This window comes from Erinaceus europaeus, chromosome 21 (assembly GCF_950295315.1).
Source record: "Erinaceus europaeus chromosome 21, mEriEur2.1, whole genome shotgun sequence".
NCBI classification, from domain to species: Eukaryota; Metazoa; Chordata; class Mammalia; order Eulipotyphla; family Erinaceidae; genus Erinaceus; species Erinaceus europaeus.
Genome location: NC_080182.1, coordinates 30,222,270 through 30,246,501, shown reverse-complemented (window position 1 = coordinate 30,246,501; position 24,232 = coordinate 30,222,270). Strand labels below are relative to the sequence as shown.

The following is a 24,232-nucleotide window of genomic DNA, read 5'->3' as shown; positions in this document are numbered from 1 at the left end:
TTGGCGGCGCGCCGGCCAATGGAGAAAGGGCGGTGGGCGGAGCGGCCAATGGCGCGGCGGGAGGGGGCGTGTCCCGGGTGCCCCTGGCGCCGGCGCCGGGAATCCCCGTGCGGTCAGTGGCGTTTCCGCTCGGGCAGCGGGCTGAGGGAGCTGCCGCCGCCGCCGCCGTGCCGCCGCGCCGCCACCGCCGGGGGAGGGGCGGCCGCCGCCCGCCCGCCCGCCCGCTCTCGGCGCCGCACGCGCCCGGTGCCGCCCGCCAGCCCGCCCTGGAGCGCCGGCCCCCTCCCCGCGCGGCCCTCCCCCTCCCCGCCTCCGGCTCGCTCCGCCCCGCCGCCGCCCCCCGCCCCCACCTCCCGGGCACGGGCCCTTCCCGGCCAGGAAACGCCGTGGCGCCGCGTCGGGCCTAGCTCGCGTCCTGCCGCCTCCCGGAGCGCCGAGCGGCCCGGGCCCAGGTGAGAGCACCCACCGTCCCGAGGGCCGCGCGCGCGGCCGGACCCCGCCGGGGAAGGGACGGAGAGAGCCGGCCGGGGTCACCTCCGCGGGCCCCGGCGGCGGGGACGTGACCCTTCGCCGCCCCCGTCCTCGGGGGCAGCGGCCCCCCGCGCCCTCGGCCCGACCCCGCAGGCCTCTCCGCGTCCCTCCGGGGCCGGACGCCTCCCCTCCCCCGCTCGGCCCTGCACCCCTTCTCCCGGACCCGCCGCCTGCCTCCCCATCCCCCGCCCCTCGCCCCCCACCACACCCGGGAAGTGGGGCTCGAGGGGACCCCCAGCACCCCGGTTCCTCCCGCGCGCCCCCACCCGCGGCTTGGTGACAACTCCGACGCCCCCACCGGAGCCGCTTCCCCCGCGTTCCCACGCCCGGAGACACCCCCTCCTCCACCCCCGCCCCGGGGCCTCCCGCCGCGCAGCGTGCAGGGTTCGAGCCCCGACCCCCGACTTGGTGCGAGCGACGGGGGCGCCGGGCCGTGGGGTGGGGTGGGGTGGGGTGGGGAGCGGCGGGAGGGAAAGTTGCGGCGCCGGGGAAGCCCCCCAGCTCTGCTCTGCTTCCGCGGGGCGACAAGTGGCGGGGCTGGCCGACGCGGCCCTGGGTGCGAGTATGACCCGCATTTTCTGCCTGCTCATGTTACTTGTGCAACGTGTGCACCAGTCGGTCGGTCGGTCCGTCGCCCGGCCCCGGGCTGCGGCTCCTCGGGGCTTTGTCTGGTCGCCTCCCGCTTCCCCGCGCCCCCGGGACCCGGGCCGCCCGCCGCCGCCACCGAACAAGTGGCTCCCGAATGACACGGCGCGGGACCAAGGTCACGCTCGCCGGGCTCTGTGGCGCCTCGGACCCAGCTCGTCAGGCGTCAGGGGGATGAATGCCGCCGCCCCCACCCCCGTCTCTGCTTCTGGGGGCGTTTCCGCGGGGTGACTTTGTCTCCTTCGTGTTTTCTGGTCACTCGGAAAAGTTCTGAGTGCGGATGGTACGTGTGAGGAGTCCGGGCGGGAGCGGCAGCAGAAGGGGCTCACCTGACCGGGCGAGGCTGGGGTCCCCCCTCCCCCGGATGAGCCCCCTCCAGTCCGCTCAGGGAGAAATCCTGGCCCGCCACGGGGTTGGAGTGCCGGCTCTACTCAGACCGGCCTCGGGTCGAGAAAGATGGATTCCGACCTGTGGTAGGAAGTGCAGGGCGCAGGGCTCTGCCTGCAGACTGAAGTTATCACGCGGCCCCTGAAAGAACAGAGCGCGGTCTCTGTCCCGGGTTACCTGGGATCTCCCCCGCCCACCCCACCCCACCCCACCCCACCGGCCCGGTGTGAAAGGACGACCTTAGCTAGGATCGGTTCTTCCTGAAAGCAGGATTCCAGCCCTGCTGGCCTGGAGCACTGGTCAAAAAAAAAGTGTGTACGGAGTGGGGGTGGGGTGAGGGAAGGTTGTTCCTTTGGGTCGGATCACAGGGCGAGTGTAGAGGCGGCAGCAGCTGCTGGCTCTGGAGCCCTGGTTGCTACGTGAGAAGCTTGAGTAGTGCTGGCTGCGCTCTCCAGGGAAGGACAGCAGTGCAGCGTCCATTAATGCGCTGGCTGCGGGAGCTGCACTTAGGCGACGCCGCTTCAGGCCAGGGGAGCCCTGTTTCCCTGGGAATTTTCGCTTTAGTGCCAGGGAACCGGGAATTAGCAATCCCGAAGCTTCCACCGTTGTGGGGTCTCAGCATCTGGAAAGTGGACCATGCATACAGACTTTTATCTCGGATTTTTTTTATCTCGGCCTTTTTTTTTTTTTTTTTTTTTTTGCTTTTTTAGTCAGGGGATTTGTGCTTGCATAGAACTAAAAGTTCCATTAGAGTTTTAATTTCTCAGTCTATTTAAGACCAGAGTAGTAAGAATTTGAGGATCTTCCTGAGAACCAGAATGGAAAAAACAGTGTTGTTGTTGTTTTTTCTCCCCTCTGCGACAGACAGGTTTTCCTCCACCTCTTTAATCGTGAAATCAGTTTTTAGTTTTCTTGTGTTTGTGTCTCCTGCCTGCCTTAGACCGTGCTCACATAATTGAATAGATGCTTTGTTCAGTCTCTAAGTTGGGAGTCTTAGAGTCTAAAAAGAACTGCCCCTTTCAGGGAGATTTCTAAGTATATTTTATTTTCTGCCTCAGTAACTGGCTTCACCCGATTCGATTATTTCTTTGGAATTCGTCCTATAAAACTGATTCATTTTATATATATATATATATATATATATATATATATATATATATATATATATATATATTAGAGTCTTCTGAGACCTCAGAGGTGCTTGTTTGGCCGGGACCCATCTGAAATGCAGGACAGCCCAGAAGGAATATTCAGGAATCCAGTAAGGCTGGTGTGCAGGATACTTGAGCCCCTTCTGTGGTCTCCCCTCCCCCAAGGCTCATGCACATTAGGAAGATCTCTTGATTAAGCATAGCAGTCTGTTGAGTATGGAAGTACTTGAAGGAGAACCAACACCCAAATACACCATCAGTTACGTACAATACTTAACAGATGCCCATGTGTTGTTTTCTCTCCTCACCCAAGACTCTTGCATCTTATTTTTTTCCTTCAGAATTTTGATATATTCAATTTTGTAAATGTATTTACATTACATCCCGATGTCATCTATACTGTGTAGTTTGGTTTGGTTCTAGCATTTGTGACAGAAGACCAAAAAGCATGGAAATGAGTTTTGTCATTCACAAATGTGGCCTGCATTGTCTCCCAGCAATGCAAGGAAAATAGTGAAGAGCCTTTGATTGGTAATATTTAAGGGAGTTGGGCGCTAGCGCAGAGGGTTAAGTGCAGGTGGCACCAAGCACAAGGGCCAACTGAGTATCCCAGTTCGAGCTCCCGGCTCTTCACCTGCAGAGGAGTAGCTTCACAGGCGGTGAAGCAGGGCTGCAGGTGTCTCTCTCCAATTCTGTATGTCCTATGTAACAATGACAACATCAGTAATAACAGTAATAACAACAACAATAAAAAACAAGGGCAACAAAAAGGGAAAATAAATACAAAAAAAATACTTGGCATCAGCAGTTCATTTGATCTTCACACATAAAAATAATGTCTGATAAATATGGCTTCACTCATGCTTGGCATGCTTAGATGTCAGTGTCTTTTAGTTTATCTTTTAAAGTTATGTTATAAAATAATGACTCTTTTTCTTTATTTCATGTTGTCTGGGACCCATTGTGATCTTGAGTTTTCTGAAGGATCATAGAGATACTTTTAATAGGATTTAATTAAACAGTGAGTATGAGGGTTTTTTGTTTGTTTTGTTTCTAGGAAGTTACATCCTTTCTGAACTATTCTGACCTATTTGAGGGAGAGTGACTATTTCATTTTCTTTGGCTTTGGTGGGAAAATATGGTGCACTTCCTTATGGAGTGTGAGGCCATAATTAGAGAAAGTTCTGAATGTTTGAAGACTTTAAAAAAATGAAGCTTTGACTCTGAAAATGTGTGTGTAGTAAAGTAATATGATTGGTGGCCACTTGTATTTTCAGTAAAAACATCCTTGCCGAGACTACCCAGAAAATAAGTATGATGTACCTATGATTGACAGAAATTGGTACCATTTCTTACTGCCAGCAGTTTTGTGACTGTGTCGTAAAATGACTTTTTCAACCTTTCACTTGATGCACTGATTGGTTTCTTACTGTAAAGGATTCTGGTATGTAGTCTAGAATGAGTACAATAACCCGGTGACTTTTGAAGAGTGAATGATGTTAGCATCACTTTAGACAGTTTTAACTGACAAAACATATTCAGTCTCTTACCAATTTATGAAGGGAACTGAGAGGTACTAAGAGCTCTTACTAAGCAGAGAATTTGTAATTCCATTCTCCCTCACTCAGTTTTTCCACCATATTGATCTTGCTGAATAACTGAGGTAGAGATGTCGGGTCATTTTAACATAAGTGTCATTTGGATGTACAAACAGGGAAAGGGAATTTCTTACATATTAGAATATTTTCCAAACACTAACGTTGCCGGCCACTTTTGCCTGATCTGTGTGCCTACTGATTTGAACTGCTCTCTTCTGTGCTTCCGTCTTCCGTATGGTATGAGAATTCTCAAGGCTTTTGATGGCACGTTGAAGTAATAAGAATTATTTGCTGAGCAGTGTTGGGTACAGATTGATACACCCAGAGTTGGGGCTACTCCTTGGCCCATGTTATGAATCACTAGAAAAGCTGTGCATGGAGGACTTTCTATCTGGGGAACCAAGTTTCTGATCTGTGCTGCCTAATTGAGAGAAAATGCTGAATTTGTTGCTGCTGTGTTTGAAAAATAGATGGAAGTATGGGAGGAGCCTCTGCAGCAGAATTTGGTCTGAGTAGAAAAGGAAGATTTTTGTTTCAAATTGCCAGCTGGTTATGTCAGACTGACTCCCTTATTATGCCTCTAGTTGGCCTGTCAATATGGCCAAACAGCTAGATAAGTACGGGGCAGGACAAAGGGCTCTTTGCGCAGCGGGGAGGCAGTGCCGTGGGGGAGGGGCGGAGGTAGGGAAGGCAGGAGGAGGAGGAGGAGGAGGTTCCTTTCCTTTGGAGATTTTGCTCTTTGGCATACAATTAAAGAAATCATTAGTAGCTCCTACTCTGGCACTGAATTTAAGCCAACCATCTACTACTAGCCCCAAGGTTAGTGTATTCCTGAATATACTAGGGGGGTCATCAGTTTTTCTAAAGAAAAAAACCAGAATCTTAAATTAAGCTTTGGAGGGGTTAAAAGAGCACAGCTCCTATGCTCTCCTCCCTCCTAAATACTAGTCACCTGAGTAGACCAGTTCTCGAGCATCTGACAGCTGAATTCTCGGAAGAATAGTCCGAGAATTCAAAGAATAGTCTAGCTGAATAAAATGTTCATACTTTGGCACCCGTGGTATCTTTATTTGAGTTGAGGTCAGACTAGAACCTGTATAATAATGTATTTCCCCTTGGGAAGTAGTGGCTGCAGTTTTACCTCAGTAATGATGCAGGGCACCCTCCAGTAGTCAGGAGTTGGGCCACCATTATAATAAATGCAAACTGAAGAGAAAGACTAAAATCTCCTCTGTACTTCCTGGAGAACCTGACAGTCCCTGGAGATGACTCCCTCACCCACCTTTTAGGCCAGAGTCACCCTTCTTTGATGTCTCTGTGTTCTGCTCCAGGCTGCAAGTGGGATGTGTCCAGTTTATTGGAAGTATGGATCTTAGTGTTCAAACAGTTAGAGCAAGGTCATAATGAAATATTTCATAGTTTGATGCCATGTAGAAGTTATGCTTAAAACGTTGAAAGGTTGTGTTCTGGGAGGTGGCGCAGTGAAAAAGCTTTGGACTCTTAAAGCATGAGGTCCTGAGTTTGATCCCTGTTAGCACATGTGCCTGAGTGATGTCTGGTTCTTTCTCTCTCTTCCTATCTTTCTCATAAATAAATAAAATATTAAAAAAAAAACGTTGAAAGGCAGTTGGGCAGTAGCACAGTCCAGCGTAAGGGTCCTGGTTTGAGCCCCCGGCTCCCCACCTGCAGGAGGTCACTTCACAGTTGGTGAAGCAAGTCTGCAGGTGTCTATCTTTCTCTCCCCTGTCTTCCCCTCCTCTCTTCATTTCTCTCTGTCCTATGCAACAACAACGACATCAGTAACCACAACAGCGATAAAACAAAATGGGGAAATAAAAGCTTCCAGGAGCAGTAGATTCCGAGCCCTAGGGATAACCCTGGAAGCAAAAAAAATAAATAAATGTTGAAAGGATTGGTGTCCTGATCAGTACTTGTATGCTTGTGGTTTTTAAATGGATGTCAAACAATGTGCCAGTTCTTTAAAAAAAAATTATATATACATACACACCCCGGGATGATGGCTTACCCAGTAGAGTGACACTTTGTCATATGTGAGGACCCAGTTTGAGACCCTGGCCACCACAGGGAATCACCTGCACCAGAAACTTCATCAAGTAGTGCTATGGTGTCTCCCCCTGCATCTTGGGGGGGTGGAGGGAGAGAGTACTGGGAACCTCAGTTTTAATTTTGATGACAAAGGAAAGAAAATGTATGTGGGGGGGGGGGTCAGGCAGTGGTGTGCCTGGTTGAGCCCACACATTACAGTGCACAAGGACCCAGGTTCAAGCCCGTGCCCCCCCCCCCCATCTGCAGAGAGGAAGTAGGGCTGCAGGTGTCTCTCAGTCTCCCTATCTTCCCTCCCCTCTCAACTTTCCTCTGTCTGTATCCAATAATAAAAAAGAAAAAAATATTTTTAAAAAATTCTGTGGGTGTGTGTTAAAGAATTGCATTTGCAGACATGTTTGGATGGTAATTATTTGTATTTACAAAAGGATTCTTCCATTACAGGGGAATGTATACTGAGGTTCTTTTAAGAGACTTTGATTTTTAGAAATAATTGGCTTGAACTCAGTTTTTCCAAGAGCACATCTGTTGCTTGGATTGAAGTATCACCTGTATTACAGTGTTATTAAACCAGTTTTAAAGTGCAAAGTGTCCAAACAGGAGGCAGTAAAGGGAACCAGAATGCAAATTTTTGCTTAGTGATTCACAACTTGTGGTGATTAGCCAAGAAGAAATGTTTTAGACTAATGGAATAACTTTAAAAAAAAAACTGCCTTTATTTTATTTTGTGATATTAAGCAACACAGAAAACAACCAAGTTTTCTATGTCATTTCCCTCTGTAAAACAAAGATAATAAATGTGTAACCCACTTAACATTTTATTTTTATGTATAATGGTCTTGGCAGTAGTGATATATAATATTTTGACCTGGAAAGGAAAGTTTGGGTGATTAATTGCCAATAGTGAGGCTTTTACCAGTAAAATAGCATTGCATGAAATTCGGTGGGCTGTACTTTACTTTACCAGAGATCTAGGGTGGTCTTTGCTTTTTTCAGTTCATTCACATTGATTATTTCTGTAGACTTGCAGGACTGAAGTAGAAACCATTTCATCCAGCCCCTGGCTGACATTGCCAACTGCTTTCTCTACCCATATCGAGCCCATATTGCCAGCACCACATACACACCCATCGCCTACATCTGTGCACACACACACCCAGCTTCCAAATAAATAGCAATCTCTTCTGGGTAGCTTCCGTGGCTCCTATTGCTTGAATCTTTCCAGAGAGTCTACAGACTTTGAAAGTGTAGGAGGTGGGGGGACCTTTTGCCATCTCAGAGGTCTTGGTGTAACTGTTTTGGCTCCTCTACAAATAGCTAATCTCATTTTCAGTGAGAGCCAGCCAGCCAGCCAGCCAGCCAGCCAGCCAGCAGCAGGCTAGAGGTGAAGCGCAGTGCTGTACTTCATCTTGCCAATGCTGCTGCTCCACCTTACTTCCTGCTATTATAAACCCGCAAGCCTCTCCCCAGCAGAAAAAGAAACCAGGACAAAGGGCTAAATTGGACAGGCTATTTACTCTGGTAAGCCTGGCAGTTTGTTTATATGTACTTCAGTACAGCAGCTAATTTGGGCAGAGGGGGTGAAATCAAGAGGGAAGTGGGAAAAGAAAAAGGGAGAGAGAGAGAGAGAGAGAGACTGAAGCACTGCTTTAGCACTTATGAAGCTCCCCCCACCCACCCCCACACACAGGTGGTGACTGGGGCTTGAGTCCATAAGTATTCAACCAGGTGTTATCACACCCAGACCCTTCTTTTTCAGAATGATGCTCAGCTGTGGCTTATGGTGGTACAGGGGATTGAACCTGGGACTTGAAGTCTCAGGCATGAGAGGCTCTTTGCATAACCATTATGCCATCTCCCTCACCCATGAATTCAGTATCTTCTGTTTTCTTAATAAACCATTTCAGATTTTTGCTGTCAAGAATACATTTCCCACATTCCCCCAAGATAGGTATCACCATTTCAGATTTTTAGCCTTGCAGGGGAAAAGATGTTGAGCATTTCATTGGCTGTTGGCACCGTTGTTACTATTAATAGCTTGAAGATAGGTGTAGAATCTCTTCGGTAGATAATATTAGCTATTCGTGTAAGTTACATTCATGGATAAAAAATAAAACCTTTCTGTACATTCCTCCCCTTAAGTTAGTGGGGGTGAAATTGTTTGACTAAATTCTTATTCCTCAGTTCTTTCTTCAAAAAGCTGTTTAAACATGGTTTATGTTCATCAAGTTTCATCAAGGTGTCTTCATTCCACACTGTCCTCTGCTTGTGAAGCTTCCCTCCAGTAGGGGCTTTGTGTACTGTGATGTGTGTGCTCTACCAGGTGTGCCACCATCGAGCCTTAGAAATTTAATATTTTTTGTGTTCTGATGCGGAGATTTTTCCTCCTCAAACCTGAAATGTGAATTCAAGTAAAACCCAGTAATCTAATAAGGCATGTGCATTCCTGGATATAGTAAGGATTGTTTCATAATTCTTAGAGAATTTTGATCTGGTTAGGATGTTCCAGTATTGTGTCAGCATACTTAATAATGTTGGCATGCTCTTTTTTTTTTTTTTAAGATTGTATTTATTTATTACTGAGAAAGATAGGAGGAGAGAGAAAGAACCAGACATCAATCACTCTGGCACATGTGCTGCCAGGGATCAAACTCAGGACCTCATGCTTGAGAGTCCAAAGCTTTATCACTGCGCCACCTCCCAGACCACAGCATGTTTATTTTAATAAATAGCCAGTACCTCACTGTTTTATCTTTGCACCCATTCATAGTTTTGTACGAGGTTGTTTCCCCTTTTGTTTATTTATTTCCTTGGTTAATATTCCTATCCTTTTATGATTTTGGCCTATGCTGAAGAATTCTGTTTCCTTTTCCCATCCTCTTAACATGCCACAACACATACAATGTGTACTCTCACAGTTCTGTGAAGGAGGAAGATCTGTAATGAATAATCAACTGCTTGGGCGTTCTAGGTATCCAAGCAAGGCTTTATGAGGAAGAGCCTGGAAGGACCAGTTTGCAGTTAGACTGTGTCTGCATTTATGTCACATTTTCCTTTATTTATTAGTGCAGGCTGTTGAGAGTTGACTTGTTTTATAAGCAAAGCCAGACCAAAAGGAAAGAGCCACCGTTAGATGGGATTATATAAAAAGACAGAGAAGTGTGTCTGAAGGGGCTGGGTAGTGGTGCACCCAGTAGAGTACATACCAGTACATTACCACGGTCAAGCATCCAGATCAAGCCCCTCGTTCCCCTTCAGAGCAGAAGCTTCACAAATAACAGAGCACTGCTGCAGGTCTGTCTGCCTCTCCCCCTGCAGACACCAAGACTCAGGGATGGGGGGGCATCTTTGTTTTAATAGCATTGGGGTACATTTTTTAAAGTTTTGCTTCTAGAGATGAAAGAGGTCCCCCCCTCCCAAGTCTGATGGGTTGCCAGTGTAACATTCGGTTATTAAAGGAGTGTGTACATTTTGGTTTTTATTTCTGTGATACAGCTCACTGTCTTTGTGTGCACAGCCTGAAACATATTTGGTGGGCTGCTTTTCTCATAACAACAACAAAAGTCTGAGAAAAACATAGGCACAAGTCCAAGTTTCTGAAGATCTTTTATATAAAAGGTTTCCCATGCTATGTGGGAAATTAACCCTCAAATTTGTACATGTGTAGTATTGCTGAGCTGCCTCCTGTCCTGACTTTGTATTGTACGGGAGAGAGAGCCAGAGTATTACTCTGGCACGTGATGCTAGGAAACCAAATTTAGGCCCTTTTAGAGCCCAGGGCTCTAGCCATTGCATCACCTCCTGGGCTTCTTGTGGCTTAAGAAACATCACTTCAAATGCTGTGCCAGGGATTGAATCTCACACTTCGCGTGCTCACACGACTGCTGTGCTCTACACAGCCCAACATTTATTCTAGATTTTGAAATACGAAGGGACACCAGTACACCCCTCCACTACCCATGGAATTCCCATGTGGTGCCCAGGTAGGATCTGAGGTTTGATAAAACTACCCACTAAACTAGTTCCCAGGCCTCCTCCTTTAATTGTTTTTCTTTTAGCCAGGCAGCTAGAGAAGTTTCAATTTATTTATGACAATTAGGTTTTTTAAGATTTAATTTTATTTAATTTTTTATGAGAGAGACCAGAATTCAGTTGTGTCATATGGTGATGGCAAGGGTTCAAAGTTGTCCCTCTTTCTTATTTAACATTAGCTCTGTCAGATTTGATATATTGCTAGGAATAAAGTGCTTGTTCCTGAATTGGAGCTTGACCAGGCTGTGTGTGGAGGCTCATGAGAAGAGCCATACTTTTAGAGAAACAGGACTCTCTGGGTATGTGGAACTTTCCTCTCTGTTTGTCACGAGCAGTCAGTATGAAAAGACATTTTCTGCTTTGTGAAATAACATGTGCCAAAAAAGAGAGATGAAAAAGCAATTTTTGTGTGTGGGATGGCTTAGTTTTCTGAACTCTTAATACGAGAAATGTGTTTCCTTTTTTGGTTGTCTCTGGGGCCTCATCACTTTGGGCTGCCTTTTTCAGTGGGGGTGGGGGTGTGTGTGTGTTCACAGCATTGAAGTTCCCTTGAGTGCAAGAGGGCCAGGCTTGAGCCTGGGTCATGCACTGTCCAGGTGAGCTGTTTTGCTAGCCATGAGAAGTGTTTCTATAGAAAATGGTTTGTTTTTAGATTTATTTATTTATTTATGAGAGGGAGAGAACCAGAGAATCACCCTGGCATGTGTGAAGCCAGAGCTCAAACTCAAGACTTCATTTTACGGGTTCAATACTTTATCCACTGTGCCACTTCTGGCCAGGCATGCAGAAAGATCCAGTGGAATATCTTTTGTGAAAAGTGTTTTAAGTGAATGTTTATTTTAGTGACTATTACTTGGTTTTCTTGGTGTACAGTCCTGATCTTTTTTTTTTCCTTTTGTTGCCCTTGTTGTTTATTGTTGTTGTTATTGCTGTCATTGTTGTGAGATAGGACAGAAAGAAATTGAGAGAAATTGAGAAATTGAGGGGAAGACGGGGGAGAGAAAGACCTGCTTCACCGTCTGAAGTGAACTCCGGGAAGGTGGGGAGCCAGGGGGCTCAAACCAGGTTCCTAATGCCAGCGGTGTGCTTTTCACCATGTGCGCTTAACCCGCTGCGCCACCACCCAGCTCCCTACAGTCCTGTTCTATGTCTGCTGCATAATTAGTAATAGCACCCATTTCACTGTAAACAAAAAATGGACCAGAAGTTATATGTTGATCCAAATTATAGAGGGTAGTAGAACCTTTCATCACTACGCAACAACTCTGCTGTCTCTCTTTGAAGACTTACTCATATAGTAATGAGCAAGGAAGGAGGTCTGTGTAGTGTTGGCCTGGATGATGCTGGGACTTGAACTCCAGGCCACTTGCTCCTGTCTCATGCTCTGCCCAGTGCCCTACTCCCTCGCCCACCACCTCAGTTTTCTTTTGCAGAACTCTTGATTCTCCTCTCTTCTACAGATCAATTGACCTCTCTGAGCCTCTTTCTAAATGAGCAGTTTCTAGAATGTGGTTTTTTTTAGTAGGTGGTAAGTGAGGAGATAGAAATCTGATTTAACTGTTATTAAAAATTCCAAAACAGGTTAAATAGAGGGAGTAAAAGAATGAAGTCTCTGGATTTTATTAAGCTACTGATTTAAAAGATTCTTTTTATTTTTCTTATTATCTTTATTTATTAGATACAGCCAGAAATCAAGAGGGAAGTGGAGGGAATAGAGAGGAAGAGAGACAGAGAGACACCTGCAGCCCTGCTTCACCGATTGAGAGATTTTCCCCCTGCTGGTGGGGACCAGGGGCTTGAACCCATGTCCTTGCACACTGTAATATGTGTGCTTAATCAGGTGCACCACCACCTGGCCCCAATTTAAAAGATTCTATCTCATAAAATTTACTTTCCTGCATTGAACTTAGTTGGTACAGTTTGAATCTTATTTATTGGTTATCTTTTTTCCATTTCTTTCTGACTTTTTTCCTCCAGGGCTGTCAAGATTCAATACCAGCACTACGAATATACCATTCCTGGCAGCCATTTTTTCCTTTATTTTTCCTTATTTATTTTTTAGTCGTTAGGACAGAGAGAAATTGAGGGGGGAGAGGGAGATAGAGAGGGAGAAAGGTAGTAGACACCTGCAGACCTGCTTCACCAATTGTGAAGCATCCCTGCTGCAGGTGGGAAGCAGGAGCTAGAACCCTAGTCCTTGCGTGGGCCTTTGCACATAGCACTGTGCGCAGCTAACTGGGTGCTCCACTGCCCGACCTGTCTTTTTTTTTTGCCTCCAGGGTTATTGTTGTGGCTCAGTGTGGGCACTGTGAACCCACTGCTCCTGGAGGCCATTTTCCCCATTATTTTATAGACTAGGTCAGAGAGAAATTGAGAGAGATGGGGAAGATAGAGAGGAGAGGGAAAGATAGACACCTGCAGACCTGCTTCACCACTTGTGAAGCCACCTCCCTGCAAGTGGGGAGCTGGGAGCTCAAACCTTTGAGCAGGTCCTTGTGCTTTGCTTCCTAGCCCAGCCCAGCCCCGCCCCCCTTTTTCTATTCTCATACATACCCATGCATCTTGAAGAAATTTATCCTGTGCTGTTACTACGCTAGCATTTGGAGGTTTTGTCTCTGGTGTAGTTTAGATGTCCCACTGCTGGATGACCTCCCATCAGCCCATTTTTATGTGAATTCGTGTGTTGCAAGCATACTTTAAAAAAGGACTGTGTGTCTGTTATATGTGTGATAGTATGCAGTTATTGATGTCCATTGCCTACATCAGCCTCTTAGACTCGGTTGACTCTTCAACAATTGAAGGCCCCAAAAGCCATTGTTGTGAAAGCTATATTGAGATTTATAAGATTTGAAATTTTAACTCTGAAAAATCATGTGACTTTTTACTTCCAGGATTTTCAAATACATGATTTTTATGAAACATAGCTATATTTCTTTTAAAAATTAAAAGTATTGTTTTGCATTTTTGCAAATCTCTTTAGTGCTTGACTTAATAGAAGACAGCTGCTTTTCGTATCCGCTTCTGCATTTAATTTGTTGTGATAAGTTGTTTTGGTTGATGACCATGAAGAAAATCTGGCTTCACACAGATAATGTAGCTGCAAAGGAGACCTCACAAAGCCCCTGGAAGAATGCTGGGAACTTGAGTTCTGAAACCACACTTTTTGAACAATGAAACCAGTCCTAGATTCCTTGATTCCATTATGACTAAAATGTTAATATTTATACTTTTTTTATTTTCTGGAAAACTTCACCTCATTTCTTTTTTTTTTTTTTTAATGTTTCATTTACTTTATTATTTTCTTATTTTTAATGAGAGACAGAGACCAGAGCACTGCTCAGCTGTGGCTTATAGTAGTGCAGGGGATTGAACCTAGGATTTTAAGAGCCTCAGGCATGAGAGTCTTTTGCAGAACTTCAGCCCCCTGGTTGCCCTAACATCCAGTTTGCCATAGGACATAGTTTGAATGCAAAAGACTAGGGCTTGCTCTCTCCCCACCCTCATTAGATTTCAAGCATTGAAAATTGGTGATATGTAGCACCTGGTTTTAAGTATGTCTTGGTTTCAGTCCCTTGCAATTATTTCTTGCCATACAAAGATTTTTTTTTGAGAGAATTGCACAGTTGCACTCTACTACATTTCTGTATTCCAAACATTTTTTGCCGCCAGGGTTATGGTTGCATCTTATTATGCCACCATTCCTGGTGGCCATTCCCACTTCCCCTCCTTTTGTTTTTCTGAGAGGAGGGGAGAGAAAGAGAATTTTGTAGCACTGCTCCTGAAGCTCTCCCCCCTCCTCCCCCTTGCAGGTGGGGCCTGGAGGTTTGAATCTGGCTCCTTACACATGCTTAATGCATGTGCTCTACCAAATTTGCCACTACCTGGGCCTCTAGACTTGCTTTCCTAAAGGCTTATTTTATTAATTATCAGTAAGAAGGAGGAATAGAGAGAGAACCAGAGCATCACTCTGGCGTATATGATGCTGGTGATCAAACTTGGGATCTCTTCCTGAGAGTCCAATGTTTTACCTATGGTGCCACTTTATAAGCCACTATATTCACAATTTAATATGATTATTAATGATTTAACAGTGGTTTGCAGTGTGTGTCGCAGCTATTATTTTTAACACTCATTATCCCTTGAAATGTTGACTTTAAGTTCATTTCCTGGTTTGGTTTTTTGCTTGACCTCTTACTTTATAGTATTCCAAGATGTCCCAGGGTCATTTATATATTTTCTATCCCAAATCTGACATTGGTAATGGGAAGTGGTACTTGGAGACCACCCTCTTTGCTAGAATTGTTAATTGCTCTGGAGTGGTACCTGCTGCCAGACCTTTTCAGTGACTAAAACTAGAAAACCACTTCTGTTCTTTCTGTTTCTTTTTTAAAGTATTAGTGGTACTTGATCACTTCTATTTCAAGTTTAATGCTCTATGCTATTTATGTAAGCTTAGTGTTCTTTTCCCTTTTTAGTATGTATATACATATGTAAATTATATGTATATGTATATATATGGCTTTCTATACAGTTATGTATCTCTATCTTTTACTTTTTTTTATGTCTAGATCTTTTTTCCCCTACCACACTGGTCACCAAAGGCCTGTGTCCCCATCCCCACCCCCATAGATAACTACTATTGTTCTCCCAGTCTTAGATATAGGTTGACTTTTTGTTTTTCACATTTGTAGACTCAGTTATATTCCATATATGAGCGACACCATTCTGTAGTTGTCCTTCACCTCCTGACTTGCCTCACTGATCACCATCTTCTCCAGAGTGTTCTTTTCCCATGTCCCAAATCATAGTTTCTGCTTACAGTGATGTGATTGCTCCTTGCTCTATCCAGCATACACAAACAGCAGTTTTAGAATGCAGAACAATACGATCACTGAACATTGAGCTGTTTATGTTTACCCTTAGGCTGCATCTCTCTGGGGATATACAGTCAAATTACCATCCTAAAGGATTTATTTATTATTAATAGGGGTTGGGGGAAGAGCCAGAACATCACTCTGGCACATGCGACGTGGGAGACCAGACTGGGAACCTCACTCTACTCTATTCAGTGCCATCTCCCAGACTGCCAAATTTTACCATGTGTTAAAAATCCCCGGAATAGTTCTCTATGTAGCTGTGCCATCACCTTGATACACAGTCAGGTTAACTTATTTCTCTGAGACATTGCATGATAACTGTGTGTTTTGTAACATAAACGCTGAAATGTTACTAGGTAACATTTACAGAGAGATTGTTTTCTTTTTTTTCTTTTTTCTGCTCCTGGAGGCTGTTTTTCCCATTTTGTTGCCTTGTTATTGCCTTTGTGGTTGTTGTTGTTGGCTAGGACAGAGAGAGGAGAGGAAGACAGGAGAAGAGAAAGATAGACAACTGCAGACCTGCTTCACCACTTGCAAACCAACTCCCCTGCAGGTGGGGAGCCAGGGGATCAAACCAGGATCCTTAGGCTGGTCCTTGCACTTTGTGCCATGTGGGCTTAACCTGCTGCACTACTGCCCAGTCCCCTACAAAGAAATTAAGTAATTAGAGAAACCTAGCTCTTTTAGCCTTTCCCATGCTGTTCTCTCCCTGTCTTGTGTAAGCCTTGACAGATTTGTCATAAATGCTGGAAGTGTTTATATTTTGTACGTGTTTAAGATATAGTGTGGAAAACAGCATTCGTTGATCAGGTACAGGTAGTGCCAGGGATCAAACTCAGATTCCTACTTCTGCTTGCAAGTTCTCTTGTCCTCCCAGGGACCTGTGGCAGTGTGTTTCTATGCCAGGTCTTCATCTATGCAATTCCACTGCTCCAGGCATTTTTTTTTTTTCCTTTTTAACTTGAGGTAAAGAGGAGAGGTACCATAGCACCACTCCACTCACTACTCCTGAAGCTTCTGCTGGTGCCATGAATAGTACTCCCAAGTAGCTTTGGGGACTTGAACTGGGTCTTTGTGCATGGTTGAGGGGACATTCTTCCAGGTGATCTATTTCCTGGCCTTGGCATTTAAACTTTTCTTTTTGCCACCAAGGTTATTTTTGGGGCTGTATGCCCTGCATGGCCTTTCCTGGCAGCCTTTCTTCCCTCCCCTCCCCTGCCCTCCCTCCCTCCCCTGCCCTCCCCTTCCCTCTCTTTTCTTTTATTTGATAGAGCAGAGAGAAATCGAAAGGGGGCCAGGCAGTGGCGCACCTGGTTAAGCACACACACTCACAGTGAGCAAGGGCCCGGGTTCAAGCCCTGGTCACCACCTGCAGAGGGAAAAATTTCATGAGTAATGAAGCAGGGTTGCCAGTGTCTCTCCCTCTCTCCCTTCCCCTCTCAATTTCTCCGTCTATCCAATAATAAATAAAAATATTTTTAAAAGAAAGAAATTGAGAGAGAAGGGGGAGAGAGACACCGGTTTACTGCTTGTGAAACTTACACCCTGCGGGTGGAGACCATGGGTTTGAACCCTGGTCTTTGCGCTTGGTAACATGTGTGCCACTTCTGGCCCCCAGCATTTAAACTTTAATATATACTTTAAAATACTTTTGTCATGATGTCTTTATTGTAACACATTAAGTGTTTAAATTATTTACCAAAACTGCCTGCTTCAAGACTTAAAAATAATCTTTTTAAACCATGGAAGAGAAAATGAATTTTTCTTCTAGGAATCAGAATTTCATGGCTTACTATGAGTGCTTCAACATGAAAAACTTCCTTTTTCTAGTAAACTTTCTCTTGAAATGTTAGATCATTTTCCTTTTGCTTTTAATTTCAGATTCTTAAACCGTTCACCATTTGGGACACAGTACTAATAAAAAAAAAAAAACAGCTCATCAAAAAACATGTTGACAGATTGATCTATTACTTGGGGGGTGGGGGGCAGAACTTCACTCTGGCACATGCCACACCAGGGATTGAACTCAAAACCCAGTGTTTTAAAGCCCAACACTATCCATTTGTGTGCCACTTCTAATTTACCTTAGGTCTGAAATTTAGCTTTCTCCTCTGAAGCTTCAAGTATTTAATATTATGCTTCAAATGTTATTAAGTCTTTTACAGTGTTAAGACTGATGCTAAATTTAGCAACCCAGAAGGTGGCATAGAGACAGGCCAGAGTACTGGACTTGGAAGCATGAGATCCTGAGTTTGGTTAAATGTGCTTGAATGATGCTCAGGTTCTCGCTCCCCCCCCCCCCCATTAATTAATAAAACATTTTTTAAAGAAAGATAGTAAATATGTTCCATCTTTTCTACTTATAATGTGTAAAAGAAACCATAATATGTTTCAGCAATCTATATTTTACAGACTAAAGCACAAATCAGAATATGTCAAATGGTGAAGCAATTGTGATTAAAATGTGAGGGTTCTGAAAATTTTTTTTGTTCTGAAATTCTGACTTTGCTTCAGATTCTAGTTTGTGGTTTTCTAGCTCTGGCTTTGGATGAGTTAGCCAGTGAGTTTAATTCTTTGACTAAGTAGGAACAGTACTTTCACAAAGCTGTCGTGGATACTACAGGAGTTAACATGTGTGTGTGAGGGCTCCACAGCTGGCAGGAAATAAAAGGCATTTGGTAAATGTTCACTTTTATTTTGGAAGGTCTGAATATTTGATCAGTTCTAAGCTGTCTGGTCCTTACTGAGGAAAAGGAATTATTTTTTACCAGAGTACTGCTCAGCTCTGGCTTATTTTAGTGCTAGAACCGAACCTGGGACTTTGGAGTCTCAGGCATGAGAATCTCTGTATAACCATTATGCTATCTACCCCCGACCCCAAGAAAAAAATTTTTTTTGACTCTGGAACTTTAATATATACTGACTACTAGGTGCCTTCAGATATAGTCATGCAGCATGAGACAAGTCATTAGTTCAGATGTTTAGTTTTTGAGCTTTAATGAGGTATACTGGACAAATTTCTAATGTATTATAGCCTACAAGTTGGTGTTTTGATAGCCAGTGTGAAAGGATTGCAGTGATTGATTTAGCACGTTTGTCACCTTACAGTCAGTTTGCCTTTGCGGAGGTGAGTGCTTTTAAGTTCTGATATTTGAGCAAACTTCTGTTAAATAATACAGTATTTTTCTTTCCACTGCTCCTTTGCAGTGACAACCCCTCCCTTTGGGGGGGGTAATATTTCCTGAATAAACTTACCCTTAGTGTGTGTCTGTGTGTGTGTATGCAGTTGTAGCCATGTTATGCATTAGCTACCAGGCCTTATTAATATTTGTAATTGGGGGGGGGTAATATTTTCTGAATAAACTTACCCTTAGTGTGTGTGTGTGTGTGTGTGTGTGTGTCTGTGTGTGTGTATGCAGTTGTAGCCATGTTATGCATTAGCTACTGGGCCTTATTAATATTTGTAACTGAGTGTCCCCTCTTCTCAACTGCTTCCTGTTTTTCTAACCCCCCAGTCCCTGCCAGCCCACCATTCTACTCAGTTTGTTTTGCTACTGGGGTTCCCTACCTGCCCAATCTCACTGCTCCCAGTGGACTTTTTTTTTTTTTTTAATTCTTTCCTCCAGGGAGAAAGAGTAGTAAGTAGCATGTGAGGTAGCACAGTGGATTAAGTGTTTGGCCTTTAAGCACGGTGTATCGCGTTCAGTTCCTGGCATTGCATGATCAGAATAAACCTCTGGTCCTCCCTTCCTTCCTCCCTGTCCTTTTCCTCCTCTTAAATAAAACAGAATTATTAAAAAAGGGGTGACACAGTAAAGCTCTATGTAACTTCCCCTCTGCGTGGTGGATAGGAGCGCAAATCTGGGCCCTGGCACATGGTTAAGTGTGTCCTCTATTGATGGAGCTTTCTCTTGGCCCCCCTCCTCAGTTTCTATGTGGTTATTTTTTCCTGGTTCTACATATAAACGATACCATGCAGTATTTGCACTTGGCTTGTTTCACCAAGCATAATGTCATCTAGGTTTATCTATAGAACCACAAATGGCAGATGTACCTTACAGCAAAAATTATTTCATAATAAACAGCACACTTTATCTACTGAAACACACTTAAGATGTGTCCATACCTTTTCTACTGGAAACTGTTGGGATGAACATGAGAATGCAGAGAACACTTGGAGCTACAGTGGATTTGTCATCTTTGGATCACATCGAGGTTCTCTTTTCATTCCCCAAGGGATCCTACATGCTGTTTTCTGTAGTAACTGTGCTAGTTTAAACTCCTATAATAGTATGCAAGAGCTATTTATTTTTCACACCCTTACCAGCATTTGTTACTTCTTGTCTTTTTGATAATGTCCATCCCGACAGGTTTGGTTTTGATTTGCATCCAAAGAGGGAGGATTCCTGATACTGAGCACTTTGACAAGGACTTGTTGGTCACTTTTATGTCTGGAAAAATGTCTGTTCAGGTCTTTTACCCTTAATATGTTTTGTATTTGGCTACCAGGGCTTCACTTATGCATTTTTTTGCATAGGTCCCTGTGGACGGTTTTGTTTTGTTTTGTTTCTCCTCAAGTGGAGAGTAGGAGACAGAGAGGAGAGACACCATAGCACCTCGTGGAGTGGTGTGTCCCCATTTGCGTGGTTCTTCCATGAAGGGTAGGGGCTCACATCTTTTTCCTCAGGCATAGAAATCTGTATTCTACAAATGTGCTATACCCTGGCAGCCAAACCCTCTCCCCCCTTTTTATCAGAGATTTAAAATCAGCTTATAGCCACACATTGTTTTGGTCCTCCAGGACCTCATACATAATGATTCCACTACTCATAGTGGACCTTTTCCCCCTTTTAATTTCAGATAGGAGAGAGGCTGGGCAGTGTTCCACCCAATAGAGTGCACACATTATCATGTCCAAGAACCTGGTTCAAGCTACCCCGGTTATGAGAAACTTCATGAACAATGGAATCATTGTGCAGACACCAACCCCCAGTGACAGACCTGGTGACAAAAAAGGGAGGGGCAAAGGAGCAACACCACACCCACAGCACTGTCCACTGTTCAGGGAACCTCCAAGGAACATGGTGCTCCATGTAGTGCCAGGGACACGAGCCCAGTTCCTCCTGCAGGATAAAGTAGCTGTTGGGTGAGCTATCTTCTGACCCTTTGTCTGCGCTTTTGTCTTAAAGTTTATTTCATCTACTTTAATGAGGGAGCAAAACAGTGTTGAGAGACCAGAGCATTGCTCAATTAATGTTGGCATATGGTGATGCCAGGGACTGAACCACTGGAGCATCACGCATGCAGGTCTAATATGCCACCACTTTGCTGTCTCTCTGAGCCCTTGATATATGTGAGGTTTTTTTAAATAAAATTATTTTATTTCATACGAGAAACCAGAACACCACATTGTCTAGATCAAATTGGGCTTTCCCCTTTAATTTTCTTTTCAAGTTTTGTCATAATGAGACCAAGAGAAACCACTCCATCCATGTGCAGTACTTCAGCCTTAGGCTGGCAGAGTATGCAGTCTGTCTGCTGACCATCTTTTCCCATCTTTAAATTGGGATTTTTGCGCTTTGAGTCTATGCATTACTTACATTGTAACATTCATCCATTCTCAGGTAGATGGTTTGCAAGTGTTTTCTCCCACAGGCTAGGGCTAGGGTCTCCTTGGTCTTATTGGTGCTTTCCTGCTTTCTGCAGAATATACAATTCCACTCACTCACTTACTTACCTTTTGCTTTTGTTGCATAATGTTGGTTTCCACAGTGTGTTGATTTCAAGTACTACATTTTCTAGAGACTTCTTTAATGTGGAGTTGAGTAATGAACCCCGGGGCATTCCTTGCCTGTGGGCAGTACCTCTCTGAGTTGCCTTCCCAGCCACTTTCCCCCCCTTTTCTGTAAGATTGAGAGAGGTAGAGACACCAATGTATGGCTCCACATTCATGAAATCCCATATATTTACCTCTTTGGTGCTATCCAAGCATTTTCCAGTGTGGTGCTGGGATTTATCCTGGAATCTTACAGGAAGACTGAGTTGCCTCCTAGACTCTTCCATCTGTTTTGTGTAGTGTTTAAAATTGGGGTCAAGTTTCGTTCTTCTGCTTATGGTTCTTCTGTTTTCCCAGCACTGGTTACTTGAAGAAACCGTCCTTTCATGACACCTTTACCAAAAGTGAATAAGCCATGTATGTATGGGCTTATTTCTGCGCTTTCTGTTCTGTGCCACTGACCTTGGTTTCTGTTTTTATGCCATTGCCATACTGTTATGATCATAGCTTTGTTGTATACTTTAAAATCTCTCCTTTGTTTTCCTGTTCCTTGATACTACTTTGGCTATGTAAGATTTTATTTTTTTAATTCTTTATTTATTGGATACAGTCAAATAGAGAGGGGAGAGGGAGAGGGAGAGAGAGACACCTACAGCACTACTTCACCAATCATGAAGTTTCCCCCGTAGGAGGGACCAGGGGACGTGAACCTGGGTCCTTAAAGCTGTGTGCTTAACCAGGTGCGCCTATGTAAAATGTTTATGTGGTCCCAGGAAGGGATTTTTTTTTTTTATCCTCTCTGTTTTAACTTAATTCCCCCAATTCATAAAATGTTTCCAGTTTGTGTGTTGAGTTTCTTTCACCAGTTTTTGTCATCTTGTGAAAATCAAACTTGGGACATAGTACATGTGAAATACATTCTACCACTTAGCTACATCCCCAGCCCCATCAGTGTTTTGTACTTTACACTATAGCAATCTTTTTCACTTCCTTGATTAAATTCATCCTTAAATTATTATATTTTGGGGAGTCGAGCGGGTAGTACAGCGGGTTAAGCACACATGGCGCAAAGCACAAGGACCGACATAAGGATCCCGGTTTGAGCCCCCGGCTCCCCACCTTCAAGGGAGTTGCTTAACAAGCAGTGAAGCAGATCTGCAGGTGTCTGTCTGTCTTTCTCTCCCCCTCTCTGTCTACCCCTCCTCTCTCCATTTCTCTCTGTCCTATCCAACAACAATAATTACAACAATAAAAACAAGGGCAACAAAAAGGAAGGAATAAATAAACATTTTTTAAAATATATATTTTGATGAAATTATAAGGTTGTTTTCTTCTCGTTTTAGTATATTTTCATTAGTGTATGTGGTACAGCTGGCCTTTTTAAAAGATTCACTTCTTTCTAGGAGCTGACTAGACTGCTCAGCTGTTTTATGGTAATGCCATAGGCTAAGCCATGAGCTAGAAGGCTGCAGGCTAGAAGTCATGATGTGCTGATTTTCTGTGTTTTCAGCTTACTGAGTTTGTTTATCCCGACAGGTTTTTGGTGGAATCTTTTTGAGTTTTATATGTATAATACCATCATCTGCAAAGTTTTACTTCCTTTCTGACTTGGATGCATTTTAGATTTCTTCTTCTTGCCTAATTGTTCTGACTAGGACATCAAGTACAGTTTTGAATAAAAGTGGCAGGAGAAGGCATCTTTGTCTTAGTCCTGATCTTAAAGGAAAAGTATTTCATTTTAACCACTGAGAGTGACATTAGCTATGAACTTGTCATCTGTGACCTTTATTATGTTGAGGTACTTTCCAGTACACCTGATTAGTAGAAAACTATCATGAAAGAATATTTCACTTTTTCCCCTTTTTTTCCCACATCAATAGAAATGATCAAATGATTTTTAGTCTTCGTTTTGCTAATATGTGTCACATTTCGAGATACATATGCTGGATTATCCTTGAGCATGGTGTGGTCCTTTCAGTGTATTGTTGAATGTAGCTTACCAATATTTTGTTGATGATTTTGCCTCTTCACTAGAGAATTCTAGTGTTCTTATTTGGCTTCATTATCAGTGAAATGAGTTTGGCATTTCCTTTCCTGGTTTTTTTGGATTTTTGTTTTTAATTGTGACAAGAATGAGATTGAATACTAAGATGAATTCAGATTAGATGGTATTACTTTAGATATAAAAATGAGAGTTCTGGGAAAGGACAAAATGGTGTACAAAAGTGTACATGTTTTGTTAAAGAATATATCTTGGAGGGGCTGGGAGTGGTGCTGCTTGTAGGGTGTCATCTGCAGTGGAGCCATGCTGCAGCTCTTCCCCTCTCCTTCCCTCTTCCCATCTCTGCTTCTCCTAGCCTCTCTTTCTTCCTTTCTATTTTTATTTGACGGAACAGAGAGAAATTCAGAGGGAATTAGATATAGAGAAGGAGAAAGATAGGATGTGGGAAATAGCATAATGATTATACAAAGAGACTCGTGTGAGGCTCCTAGGTCTTGGGATTAATCCCCCACACCACCGTGAACCAGAGTTAAGCGGTGCTCTGGTAAAGTAAAATAAAAAGTTGAGAGGGAGAGAGAGAAAGACAACTGCAGATTTGCTTCACCACTTGTAAAGTGTCCCCCTATAAGTGAGGAGTGGGAGCGCAAGCTCGAATCCTGGCACATGGTAATGTGTGCTCACAAATATGTGTGCCACCGCCCAGCCCCCTCCCCAAATGTGTATGTATATATTCTTATATCTGTCTTTATTTTGGAATCTGAGAGGTAAGGTAGAACACATACTTTGCCTCACCAGGCCCTCAAGTTTGCTTCCTGGCACTATATGAAAGTACCAAGAACTTCTTGGACAGTAGAGCAGTGCTTTGCCCCTGCCCCCCCCCAAAAAAAAAAAAAGTAAAGAATTTAAAATTAGACCAGGAGGTAGCTCAGTGCCAGGCACGTGTGAGGCTCTGGGTTCATTCTTGGGTACTACATTAAAAAATAAAAATGAGGGAGCCTGGCGATAGCACGTCAGGTTAAGCGCAGGTGGCACGAAGCTCAAGGACTGGCGTGAGGATCCCGGTTCGAGCCCCCGGCTCCCCACCTGCAGGGGAGTCGCTTCACAGGCAGTGAAGCAGGTCTGCAGGTGTCTGTCCTTCTCTCCCCCCTCTGTCTTCCCCTCCTCTCTCC

General features: G+C 44.2%; 1 protein-coding gene across 4 annotated transcripts in view; it reads left to right on the top strand.

Moving 5' to 3' along the window:
- The first annotated feature begins 317 nt into the window (after positions 1-317).
- Positions 318-24,232, top strand: part of SETD5 (SET domain containing 5) — a 91,256-nt gene continuing 67,341 nt past the window's right edge. For all 4 annotated transcript variants that reach the window (XM_007522267.3, XM_060180770.1, XM_016187783.2 and 1 more), the window contains exon 1: positions 318-452. The gene's annotated coding sequence lies outside the window, so the exon portion shown is untranslated. The remainder of the gene's footprint in view (positions 453-24,232) is intronic.